This window comes from Brassica napus, unplaced genomic scaffold (assembly GCF_020379485.1).
Source record: "Brassica napus cultivar Da-Ae unplaced genomic scaffold, Da-Ae ScsIHWf_3144;HRSCAF=3963, whole genome shotgun sequence".
NCBI lineage: Eukaryota > Viridiplantae > Streptophyta > Magnoliopsida > Brassicales > Brassicaceae > Brassica > Brassica napus.
The window spans coordinates 1,216-14,462 of record NW_026016364.1 but is presented as its reverse complement, the minus strand read 5'-3'; the positions used below and the strand labels follow the sequence as shown (position 1 = coordinate 14,462).

General features: G+C 35.2%; 2 pseudogenes; both read right to left on the bottom strand.

Annotated features, from left to right (window-relative positions):
- Nucleotides 1-1,058: 1,058 nt before the first annotated feature.
- Nucleotides 1,059-2,570, bottom strand: LOC125603305 (annotated as a pseudogene).
- Nucleotides 2,571-10,910: 8,340 nt separating this feature from the next.
- On the bottom strand, nucleotides 10,911-12,483 carry LOC125603304 (annotated as a pseudogene).
- Nucleotides 12,484-13,247: the final 764 nt, after the last annotated feature.

Genomic DNA, 13,247 nt, shown 5'->3' with positions numbered 1-13,247 from the left:
TGTATCCAAAGACTCTAATTAATTGTCAATTTGGATTATGAATTTCGAAACATAATTTTTGAATTGGATGACTATTTACAATTCAATAAGTATAACAAGAGGATCCATGGATAAAGCCAGAAAAGTTTTCTTTCTAATCGTAACTAAATCTTCAGTTCTATTTTTTGTTTGGTATAGAAAAAATTGAAGCAAAATAGCTATTAAACGAGAACTTTGGTTTACTAAAGACATCGACATATTATATTGTTTTAGCTCGGTGGAAACAAAATACTTTTCCTAAGGATTCCGTTAAATAGAAATAAAGAACGAAGTAACTAGAAAGATTTTTTGAGTTCGCCTTTTCTATCTTCTAGAAGGATCATCTATAAAGCAAAATTTTTCTGGGAAAGCCTCCAAACGGGAAAAAAGCTAACATAGATGTTATGAGTAAAATTTTTTTATTTTAGTTCCCATTTTTTTATTTGGGAATTTCGCCATCCATCATAAAGGAGCCGAATGAAAACAAAGTTTCATGTTCGGTTTTGAATTAGAGACGTTAAAAATATAAAACTGATCGATCGACGTCGACTAAACCCTTAGCCTTCCAAGCTAACGATGCGGGTTCGATTCCCGCTACCCGCTCTAAATTCTAAATTGTCCCCTTTTTATTAGAGACAATTTTCTCTATTAGAATTGTCTAATAGCAATTGTGTAGTGAATTCACTACACAATTGCTAAAAAGATTTCGCACATTTAACAAATGGGAAGTTAAAAAAGCGAAAAGCGTCCATTGTCTAATGGATAGGACATAGGTCTTCTAAACCTTTGGTATAGGTTCAAATCCTATTGGACGCAATATCAATATAGATATAATATATTGATATTTATCTATTATTTCCATTTCTATATATTATAAGAATATTTTTATTCTGTTTAGAAAATTTATAAAAAAATAATAATAAGAATAAATTCTGAATGCTTTAAGATTTTATATTAACATATACAGATATACTATACTTATATATATTATATATACTATATATACTATATTAACTTAAATATATTTCTATTTTTTATAATTCTCCTGAAGTAGAAAACGTTCCAGTTGCTCTTTAATACCTTCTTTCAAAAGCTTTCTGCTTCAGCGGTTAATGTCTTGGTAGAGGCTATTATTTCTTGGAACTCAGGTTTATTTGTTTTTAAATAAGTGCGTAGCTGAACGAGAAATTTTCTTACTTGTCCAATTTCTAATCCATCCAGATAACCATTTGTTCCGGTATAAATGGTCATTATCTGTTCTTCCACTGTGAGAGGGGCTGATTGGGATTGTTTCAGTAACTCACGCAATCGTTGACCTCTTGCCAATTGATTCTGAGTAGCTTGGCTCCTGTATAAGGCGCGAGGTATTGTAACGTAGCTGGGGAATCAGCCGTTTCAGCTACCACAATAGTGTAGTCCATTGCCCCTCGTTCCTGTAAACTAGTCACTACCTGAGCCACGGAAGAAGCTTTTTGACCAATAGCCACATAAACACATATTACATTTTGACCTTGTTGATTGAGAATTGTATCTGTGGCTACTGCTGTTTTACCGGTCTGTCTGTCACCAATAATTAATTCCCGCTGGCCGCGTCCTATAGGATCATGGAATCAATAGCAATAAGTCCTGTTTGAAGAGGCTCATATACAGAACGTCTCGAAATAATACCTGGGGCAGGAGATTCAATTAACCGAGATTCAGAAGCTGAAATCTTACCTCGACCATCAATAGGGTTAGCCAAGGCGTTTATAACACGCCCCAAATAAGCCTCACTCACGGGTATCTGAGCAATTTTTCCCGTAGCTTTGACTGAACTTCCTTCTTGGATCATCAAACCGTCACCCATTAATACAACACCAACATTATTTGATTCTAAATTAAGGGCAATACCTATAGTACCCTCCTCAAATTCTACTAATTCACCTGCCATTACTTCATCAAGACCATAAATCCGAGCGATGCCGTCGCCCACTTGAAGTACGGTACCGGTATTTACAATCGTCACTTCTCTATTATATTGCTCAATACGTTCACGGATAATATTACTAATTTCATCGGCTTTAATGGTTACCATGAGTATTGTCCTAATTCTTTTTTGGAAGAAAAAAAAAAATAATGCCTATCATAATCGTAAGGAAAGAGCTAATCAGTAATTTCTTTCATCGTACCAAACATACCAATATTTGCATTAATAGTACGTAAATGTAACTCATTACTCAAACAACTATTTAGGGTTCCTATAGCTCCCTGTAAAGCTTGTTGGAAAACCCGTTCACGGACTTGATTAATTGTTCTTTGTTGCTCAAAAAGAATGGTTTCGTTTTTGTAATTTTCTAATTGTTTCAAAGTCCTAGAAGTTGAATTAATCAAATTTACTTTTTCTCGTTCGATTTCAGAGTATCCATTTACGCGAAACTGATCCGCCTCCATTTCTACTTTACGCAGGCGAGCTCGGGCGTTTTCTAATTGTTGAATAGCTCCTTCACGTAGTTCTTCTGAATTTCGAATAGTATTTAATATCCTCTGCTTTCGGTTATCTAATAAATCATTTAATGAAAGTAGATTATTCAGTAAAAAAAAAAGTTCTATGATCCCTTCCCGAACCAAACATGAATCTTTCGATTCATTTGGCTCCATGCTCACGTATTCCAATCATTTATCAATTATGTATGAGACTTTCATTCCCATATTTTTCATGTAATGAGCCTATCCTCTCCCAATTTTGTTGTATTCAATTCATATTCAATATATATTTCTATCGAAAAAGATCACCAATCCAAGACAAAACTATTTGGAGGATTCTTCTGACCAATAAAAAATTGATAATTGTCAGCAAAGTTGTTTCTTTTTTTCTTGAAATCCAAAGAATTTTTATTACTTTATACGTAGGTTATCAATTCTGCATTATACAAAAAGACTCAAAAATTTTTATCGACATGAGTGTTTTATATCGAAAAAAGCCGAACTATTCTTTTTGAAAATCTTATTCATTTTTTAATTAGACTACATATGGTAGAAAGAGTACCATGTTGCATCTGAACTTCAAACGGTTTAGTTTTAACCATGTTAATTAATGGTCCCAAATTTTGGTTGATAGAGAATCAAAGTCAAGTAGACTTACCAAAGAATAACGAAATGCTATGGTTCTAAATATGATTTTTTATTGAATTTTGTATTCAGAAGTAATTCGCGGGATTAGGCACTCTTTGCTAGTTATAGTGCCACTGGACGAATCCAGCCTATTCTTGAAATGAACAACTCACACACACTCCCTTTCCAAAAAAGATCAATACACCGAAGACTACACTTAGATTTATTGGATTTGTTGCTAAAATATCGGTATTAAACCCGAAACTCCCGGCGGATGGCCAGTGACCCAAGTAAACGAAAGAATCGGTTAAATTTTTCATATAATCTCCTCTTCTAGCTAAACTATAAAAAAAAGAACTCTGTCCTTTTTTTTTTTATTCTTTGTTTTTTTGAATAAAAAGAAAATTTCGTTTAATAATTTATAATTTAATTTACCTATTTGGATATTTATAAACAGAATCAAAAACCTATTCTATTTACAAATTTATTTTCCAAAATTTTTAATTTTCAATAATAATAATGAGACTTAATTAAAATTAAGCTAGAATTTGAGACCAAGTTTTATATCAATTTTAAAAAACCTAAACCTCCTTTTTGCGCAACACTCCTTAAAAAAAATTTCCATTAAACTAAAAAGAATAAGGGGAAGGAAGAAAGCGAATCGATGTGTTAATTCCCCATCCTCAAATTAGTCCTTCCCAAGGGTTGTTGTCTCAATGAATAATTGTAGGAGTGAAATCTTGATAGAATAAAAAAAACTACGAAAAAAAAATTCCTAATTTTATTATTTCTAGGATTAAACAAAAGGATTCGCAAATAAAAGCGCTAATGCTACAACTAGGCCATAAATTGTTAAAGCTTCCATAAAAGCCAAACTAAGCAATAAAGTACCTCGTATTTTTCCTTCTGCCTCAGGTTGTCTCGCGATACCTTCGACAGCTTGACCCGCAGCTGTACCTTGACCAACCCCAGGTCCAATAGAAGCAAGCCCAACAGCCAACCCAGCAGCAATAACCGAAGCAGCAGAAACCAGTGGATTCATGATAAGTTCCTCACACCAAAATAAAGAAATAGTTAATGATACAATCATCCAACGACTTAGGACTTAATTATAATTAAGTCATCGCTAAGATTCATCCAGCCAAAATAACCAAAAACTTGATAAGAATTACTTTGATATTAGTTCCTATCCACGGGATTTTGAAAAATGCATAATATATATATATACGACTTTTTTATGCCGTTTCTTTTTTGTGAACCATTCTTTTCTTTTAATTCTTCGTTCTTTTTTTGATCGTTTTTTTCAGCCAATTCACAGATAAAAAGTAAGAACTTATAATCGAATCGTTATCTAAATAGAAATTCACAAAAATAGTGGGGCAGATTATATAGATCTTTAACTTATATATACCTAGTCAATATCAAATATGACATATACAAGTGTTTCTTACATAACGTAAACCAACTATTCGATAATTGGGCTAACCTAAATTTGAAAAAAAAAAATAGTTAATGATGACCCTCCATGGATTCACCTATATAAGCCGCAGCTAAAGTGGCAAAAATGAGAGCTTGAATCCCGCTTGTAAATAATCCAAGGAACATGACAGGTATAGGAACCACTAAAGGTACTAAAGAAACAAGAACAACAACTACTAATTCATCGGCTAATATATTTCCGAAAAGTCGAAAACTCAGTGATAGGGGTTTTGTAAAATCTTCTAAGATGTTAATGGGTAAAAGAATTGGAGTTGGTTGAATGTATTTACTGAAATACCCTAATCCTTTTTTGCTAAGACCCGCATAAAAATATGCTACTGATGTGAGTAAAGCTAAAGCAACCGTCGTATTTATATCATTCGTTGGTGCTGCTAACTCCCCTTGAGGTAACTGGATAATTTTCCACGGTAAAAGGGCTCCTGACCAGTTAGAAACAAAAATAAATAAAAACAGGGTTCCAATAAAGGGAACCCATGGACCGTATTCTTCTCCAATCTGGGTTTGACTCACATCTCGAATGAATTCAAGGACAAATTCAAAGAAGTTTTGGCCGCCAGTTGGAATGGTTGTGGATTGCGAACCGCTAGAGCTGCGGAACCTAATAAGATAGCAATTACAACCCAAGAAGTAATAAGGACTTGCGCATGGACTTGGAACCCCCCTATTTGCCAATAGAAATGTTGGCCTACTTCTACACCAGATATCTCATATAACCCTTCTTTTATTAGTGTATTGATGGAACATGATAAAACATTCATATTGCCCTCTGACAGAAATAAGAACTTTAAATTATTTTGATTCAAGACCCCCCCTTTTTTTTTACTTATTTACTTGAATTTTTATTTTAGTTTTGGATACCAACTAAACGAATCACACAATATACCCAGTTTTTATCTCTTTTTCTTTTGTATGATTCAGGAATAGTAACCGATTTTATAAATCGAAATACAGGGAGCCCCTCCCTCAAAAAAAATTGATTTATTTATCTTATTATTAATCAAGAATTTTGTATATAGCTAGAACGACCCTCACAAATTGCGAATACTAATTTGTTAAGAATGAATCGAATTGAAGCTATAGCGTCATCATTTGCTGGAATAGAAATATCCGCGAGATCGGGATTACAATTTGTATCGATTAAAGAAATGGTTGGAATTCCCAAAGTTATACATTCTCGAAGAGCCGTATATTCTTCTTGCTGATCGATGATGATTACAATATCAGGCAATCCCGTCATATATTTAATCCCGCCTAGATATGTTTCCAAGCGAGATAATTGTCTCTTCAACACAGCTGCATCCCTTTTCGGAAGACGGTTGAATCCCTCTGTCTTTTGTTCAGTTCTCAAGTCCCTAAACTTATGAAGTCTTTTTTCTGTAGTAGACCAATTTGTTAACATGCCGCCGAGCCACTTTTTATTAACATAATGACACCGAGCCCTTATTGCAGCCCGCGACACTAAATCAGCTGCTTTATTTTTTGTCCCAACAATTAAGAATTGTTTTCCCCTACTTGCTGCATCAAAAACTAAATCACAAGCTTCTGATAAAAAACGAGCAGTTCTAGTCAGATTTATAATATGAATACCTTTACGCTTTGCAGAAATATAAGGTGCCATTCTAGGATTCCATTTCCTAGTACCATGCCCAAAATGAACTCCTGCTCTCATCATCTCTTCCAAATCGATGTTCCAATATCTTTTTGTCATTTCTTTTCACACTTAAAAGGGGGGTACCCAAAACTAAAATAAAAATTTGTTCCAATGGAACCTTCTCTTGTCCGTTTATGCACGAGCCGAGCCATTATTTTGTATTCATTATTATCTTTATTAGTGTTAACAAATTATTAAAGCAAATGACTACAGCAAACAATAAAACATGAAATTCAAAACAGGAATCTGCTATTAGGAATTATTCAATTCTAGAAAAGGCAGATTTGTAAATAGAAGAGTCACAAAATTCCCTGTGATAAAATAAAATATCTCTCATATCTCCCTCTAATAAAGATAAATTCTTTGTTTTTTTTTCAAAAAGAATATTGGTATGTTGCCGTGAACAATGCACCAATCCTTTGTTGAACCCGGTCCCGGCGGGGATCACACCCCCTAGAACAACATTTTCTTTCAGGCCTTTCAACCAATCGATACGACCCCGAAGAGCAGCTTTTGCTAAAACTCTAGCAGTTTCTTGAAAACTTGCTTCGGATATAAAACTTTGAGTATTCAAAGATGCTCGAGTTATTCCTAATAAAACGGCTCGATAACAGATTGCTTCTTCTAAAGCACGCCCCGTGCGTTCTGCTCGTAACAATCCAATCAATTCTCCAGGTAAAAAAACATTAGACATTCCCTCTTCTGAAACCAAAACTTTTGATGTTATTTGACGTACAATAATTTCGATATGCCTATTATGAATCTGCACCCCCTGGGATCGATAAACCTTTTGAATCTTATTAACCAAAGAAATACGACTTTGCACTATAGTTAGCTCAGCACCAATCAAGAATCCCCAAGGAATTCCAAGAATTCTTGTTATACACCTGTTCCAACCCTTAATCCGCTTTTCTAAGTTCAGTGATATTGAATCAATCGAGCGGACTTCTAACACCTGTTCTACTTTTGGAAGACCTTGGGTTATATCACCGGATCTCGATTTTTCATATATAAATGTAACTAATGTATCCCCTTCGTAAAGAATTTCTCTATAATGCCCGTGAACTTTTGCTCCCGGAGTAGCCAAATAGGGCTTAGCGGATCTTATTACTACAGAATCCCTTTGAACAATTAAAACTTGACCCGATTTTAGGTATGGTTCTTTTTTGGCTATACATAGATTTTCACAAAAAAATTGTCCAAGACTTATTATTGTGGACGTTTCCTCACAATAATAATTATTATAATTTTGATGAAGAAAATACCAATTCAATTTGAATGGATTCAAAACAAGGTTACTGTATGGATCTAGATTAAAAATTCTTCCGTTTTCATCTATTAAATAAGAGTGAATTATTTGAAAAATATATTTGAAGTTATCAAGTTGCAAATATTTAATTACAGAGATCTGATTATAAGTTAGTAAAGGCAAAAATGAATAAAAATTCGAAATTTGAATGGCTGTTCCTAAGGGGCCCGACGAATTTTGAATTGTAATTAGAGGTTTTTTTTTTATTGATTGGTTTATAACATTGTGATATTTTACATGATTAAATGGACCGATTCTAAAACAATTAGAGGATGATAAAATTAACAAAGATTGGGATTCCTTATTTCTGAACATACGAATAGTTCCATGATTTTGTCTAAGCGATTGTTGAAGAATGCCAGCCTTGGGAGAAAGCGAATAAAACGGATTCACGGAATCTGCAGAGATCAATCCCGAATCCGGCGGATTATTTCTTTTTCTTATATACGAAATATGGGATTTCACTAAGCCAATTCTTATGAAATCTCGAATCAAACCCTTTGTACTTACTTCAACAACGAAAGCGCGGACCTCCTCGAGGGAAGAATTTTTGTTGTCTTGGTCCCAATTCAAGACTAAACAAGTGCGAACCAATTGAATACTTGTGTCAGAAATTCCTCGAGTTGGTTTACCATTTCCATAAAGGATATAGTTGAAAACTCGAAGTTGAATATTATCCTTTTCCCGAAAGAGATCTTGTGGGAAGAGTGTTGCTAAATTTATACTGTCCATTATCTCATAGGTAGCTACGGGCCGCACCAAAACAAAAAACTTTTTCTTGGTTGGTGTGATCCGTTGGGCATAAATCCAATTTTTAAATTTTTTGATTCTTTAGAGTTTGTTTTTCCCTTCCTGGCGGTATCAAGATGCCACTATGTCGGGATATCTTATCTGTCTTGTCCGGAAAATGGATATCCCCGAAAATATTTTGAGTTCAATCCTTTTTTTTTTTCTCTCCACTCGGATCAACCCGCCGACTTGGCTTCTTATATTTAAAGTGATTCGTGTATCGACTCCAATGATACTATAGTTCTGTACCATTATGGCGGAGGATTCGGGTAAAATATGCACTTCCTCAGGAATGAAAAAAAAGCGATCTACTTTCATTTCGTATTTTGTCTTAAATTTTTGGACTCCTCGATACTCAATCATATCCTCTTTTTGGACGATTGAGTCCGCCTTTAGAGTTCCATATTTAAGAATTCCGGAACTCTTTCTTCTGTATCTAGGATCATCAAAAAAAGCAAAAATACTGTTTCTACGGAAAATACCATTTATGGGTATTTCAATCGAGATACCTGAATGTGGTATGAACTCTTTCGCTTGCTCTTGAATCGATTGGAATGGAATGAGAAATCTATTTCTTCGCCTTTTTGCTAATAAATCCGAATTCTCATGAAAAATAGCAGAATATATGAAATTATAATGACTAGTACCTACGATTCCATTCAATTCTGAATAATTGGGAATCCCAGATTTTTTTTTATCAGAAAAATCTGAACTGAAAAATTTTTTGCTCACTTGATCATTATTCACTGAGAGGCTAGAAATAGATTTTCTTTCGACGGAAAGAAAGGGTATGTTCATTTGATCTTGATCTTTGTGGATCGAAAAAAGAATTAGACTAGATCCACAAGAACCTCCTGATAATATCCATAAATGACTTGTTTTTGGTAAAAGATGGACATTACTATATGTAAATTCGGGTGCATGGGATACATCAGTACTCCAATGCATTTCGCCCTCGGAGTCAGAATAAATATATTTTCTAACCCTCTCTTAAAATGAAAAGTGGATGTTCCCTCGCGAATCTCAGCAATCACTTGTTCTGATTCCACATATTGATCATTTTGAACTAAAAGAAAACTTTTTGGTGGAATAGTCACGCTATGTATAATATCTTCGCTCTCAATAATTACAGACAAGTCTATATAACATAGAAAGGCAGGATGCCCGTGACGTGTACGTGTAGGATGAACCAAATCCTCATTAAATTTGATTTTTCCATTATAAGGGGCTCGTACATGTTCGGCAGTACCTCCTGTAAATACTCCACCGGTATGAAAAGTTCTTAATGTTAGTTGAGTCCCCGGTTCGCCAATAGATTGACCCGCAATAATACCTACAGCTTCCCCCAATTCAACTAGGTCACCATGAGTGGGACTCCGGCCATAACATAATCGACAGATCCAAGATGTACTCCGACAAGTAAAGGGAGTTCGAATAGATATTGATTGTGTTCCAAAGGTTATGAATCGATTGACAAGTCCAATCCCAAGATCTTGATTTCGAAAGGCGACACATCGGGAACCTATATATATATCGTCTGCTAAGACACGACCAATTAATGTTTGGATAAAAATTCTTTCTGACATCATCCGACTTTTATTTCGAGGACTCACAGAAATCCCTCGGATAGTGCCACAATCCGTTCGACGTACAACAATATGTTGAACTACTTCAACAAGTCGACGCGTAAGATATCCAGCATCTGATGTGCGGACCGCAGTATCTACAACTCCTTTACGGGCTCCATAGCAAGAAATAATATATTCTGTTAAAGACAGTCCTTCGCGTAAATTGCTTTGAATAGGTAAATCAATCATTTGTCCTTGGGGATCCGACATTAATCCTCTCATACCTACTAATTGATGTACTTGAGATGCATTTCCTCTAGCTCCCGAAAAAGACATCATATGGACTGGATTGAAAGGGTCCGTCATCCTAAAATTAGGATTCATTTCCTGTCGCAAATATTCACTTGTAGCATACCATATCTCAATAGATTGGCGTAATTTTTCTACCGCATGTACATTCCCATAATGATGGTGTTTTTCCAAAATCAAACTTTGTTGTTCAGCATCTTGGACAAGCCAGCCCTTAGAAGGTATCGTTAAAAGATCATCAATTCCTAATGAAATGGATGTAGCAGTTGCTTGCTGGAAACCCAGAGTCTTTACTTGATCTAGGATGTGTGATGTATATGCCATCCCGAAGTGATCTATTAATCGGCTAATAAGTCGTTTAATAGCAGTTCCATCTATCACTTTATTGTGAAATACCAGATTGGCCCGTTCCGCCATAAGTACCTCCATATTCTGCTGAATGGGATTCGACAATGAGTTTGAGTCAATGATTGCAAAACTTCCTTTTCTCGATCTTGATTTTTTAGGTCAGGAACTATGTCCGAGTTGACTCGGAGAGGTCCGAATTCACACGGGTGTCCTATAATTCTTTTTTATGAATACCATATTATTAGGTATCATATGAACAAGCTTGAGAAAAACCTTGTATAGCTTCCTCGATTTCTCGATAAAAAGAAATATGACCAACTGTGGTTCGAATATATATACAAAAAGTTTGTTTTTTTACACTTCTTACTATCAGATAGTGTGCATAAATCTCATGATAGTTACCAAAAGATTCATAGTGAACTTCGATAGGAACTTCTTTTGAAGCAATAACGCGTTGATCTAATTGCCACCGAAGCCACAAAGGACTATCTAAATTGATTCTTTTCTGCCGATAAGCTCCAATTGCATCATAGGAATTGCAAAAAAAGGGTTCTTTCATATACTTATAGTTTGTTTCGTAAATTCTTTCATTTTGATAGTTTTTTCGATTACATGGATTATATCTGTTTGCACAAATACCTCGACGAGTGCCGCTCGTTAATACATAGAGTCCAATCAGCATATCTTGAGTCGGTACAGAATGGGATCTCCAATAGCTGGAGATAAGAGATTCATATGAGAAAACATAAGTAAACGAGCCTCTGCTTGAGCTTCTAAAGATAAAGGCACATGAACAGCCATTTGATCCCCATCAAAGTCTGCATTGAACCCCTTACAAACTAATGATGATGTAAACAAATAGTGCGTCCTTCCACTAAAATGGGTTGGAATGACTGTATGCCTAATCTATGTAGAGTAGGTGCTCTATTCAGTAATACGGGATGCCCCTGCATAACTTCTTGAAGGATTTCCCAGACAATCGGCTTTTTTTCACGAATTTGACTCTTAGCAACTCCTATGTTCGAAGCCAGATGTTGTCTAATTAGACCACGAATTACAAATGTCTGGAAGAGCTCTATTGCTATTTCGCGAGGCAATCCACAGCGATGTAATGAAAGTGAGGGTCCAACGACAATCACCGAACGCCCCGAATAATCGACCCGTTTGCCAAGCAGAGTCTCGCGAAATCTTCCCTCTTTTCCTTCAATTACATCTGAAAATGACTTGTAAACCTTATTATGACCATCCCTCATGGGTTGTCCACGGATTCCATTATCAAGAAGTGTATCCACGGCTTCTTGTACCAATTTTTCCTGACACATTACTAATTCCCCTGGTGTAGATCTACTTGTTGTTAATAGATCAGTAAGAGTATTGTTCCGATAGATAACTCTTCTATAGAGTTCATTAATATCTGAACTCATCAGTTTACCCCCTTCTATCTGAATGATGGGTCTCAACTCGGGAGGCAGAACCGGTAAGAGACATAAAATCATCCATTCCGGTTCTATATTTGTTCGAATAAAATGCTTAGCTAATTCCATACGTCTAACTAAAAAATCTTTTCTTCTTACAATTTTTCGATCTTCCCATTCATTCCCCGTGGGACCTTCTTCTCCTAATTGTTTCCATTCTACCAACGAATTTTCTATAATAATTCGCAAATCTAAATCGGCTAATTGTTCTCGGATAGCACCCGCCCCAGTAGAAATTTCTCGATTTCTAAATATATCGAAACCTTGAGTAGTAAAAAAAAGTGGGATGCTGTATTTCCAGGATTGAATTTCATATTCAAATGAACCTCGTAATCGTAAGAAAGTAGGTTTTTTCGTTATGGGCCTAGCAAAAGAAAAATTGGGATAGGGTCCACTATATGATCTCCCCCCCTCAAAACCGGACATGAAAGTTTCCTCTCATCCGGCTCAAGTAGTTATATCAAATAAAGATAAAGAAAGGGGTCGCACTTTCCAATTGTATTTTATAAAATCAAGTGAAAACCCAAAAAGAATCTACGCCTTACTCAAGTTCTCAGTGCAAACCAACCACCATTTCATTGATTCAATTAATTCTTCTTTGATTTCTATTTAGATTCTTTAGTGAATTCAAAATTACGACAGAAAAAAATGTCAAATTCTTGAGTAGTCTACTTCCCTTCGAATGCCGGAATACTTTTTACCTTAAGTGAAAGGAATGCCTTAGAATTCATACGGGATTTATTTGTCTATGTATTGTTCCATTCGATCTTTTAGGTCCTGCGTTACCTCGATGGTTATGCCACAATATTCTTAAAGCTTATATGCGATGTATAGACTTCTCCAACCATGACATATTTGTTTACTTCAATATAAAAAACCAAATTTCTTTTCGTTTAGAAAGATAAGGGAATGCTTAATTCGACAAAAAAAAGGTCTTCTTTTCACGAGGTACGACTATCAATTTGAAGTACTTTTTTTTTACTGAATCGACCATAGACCAATCGCCCTTGTTATTTGGGAGTATTGAATACACCCACAAGTCTGAGCTTCATGTTACTCTTTTCAAGAGACATGTCAGATCGAGGGCATCCCAAATTGATTGAAGGGGATGAGAGTTTATCATTCTTAAAAATAAAAATTTCGATCAAATCACACATCGCAGTATACTAGACCTTCTAATTCTTTAAGAG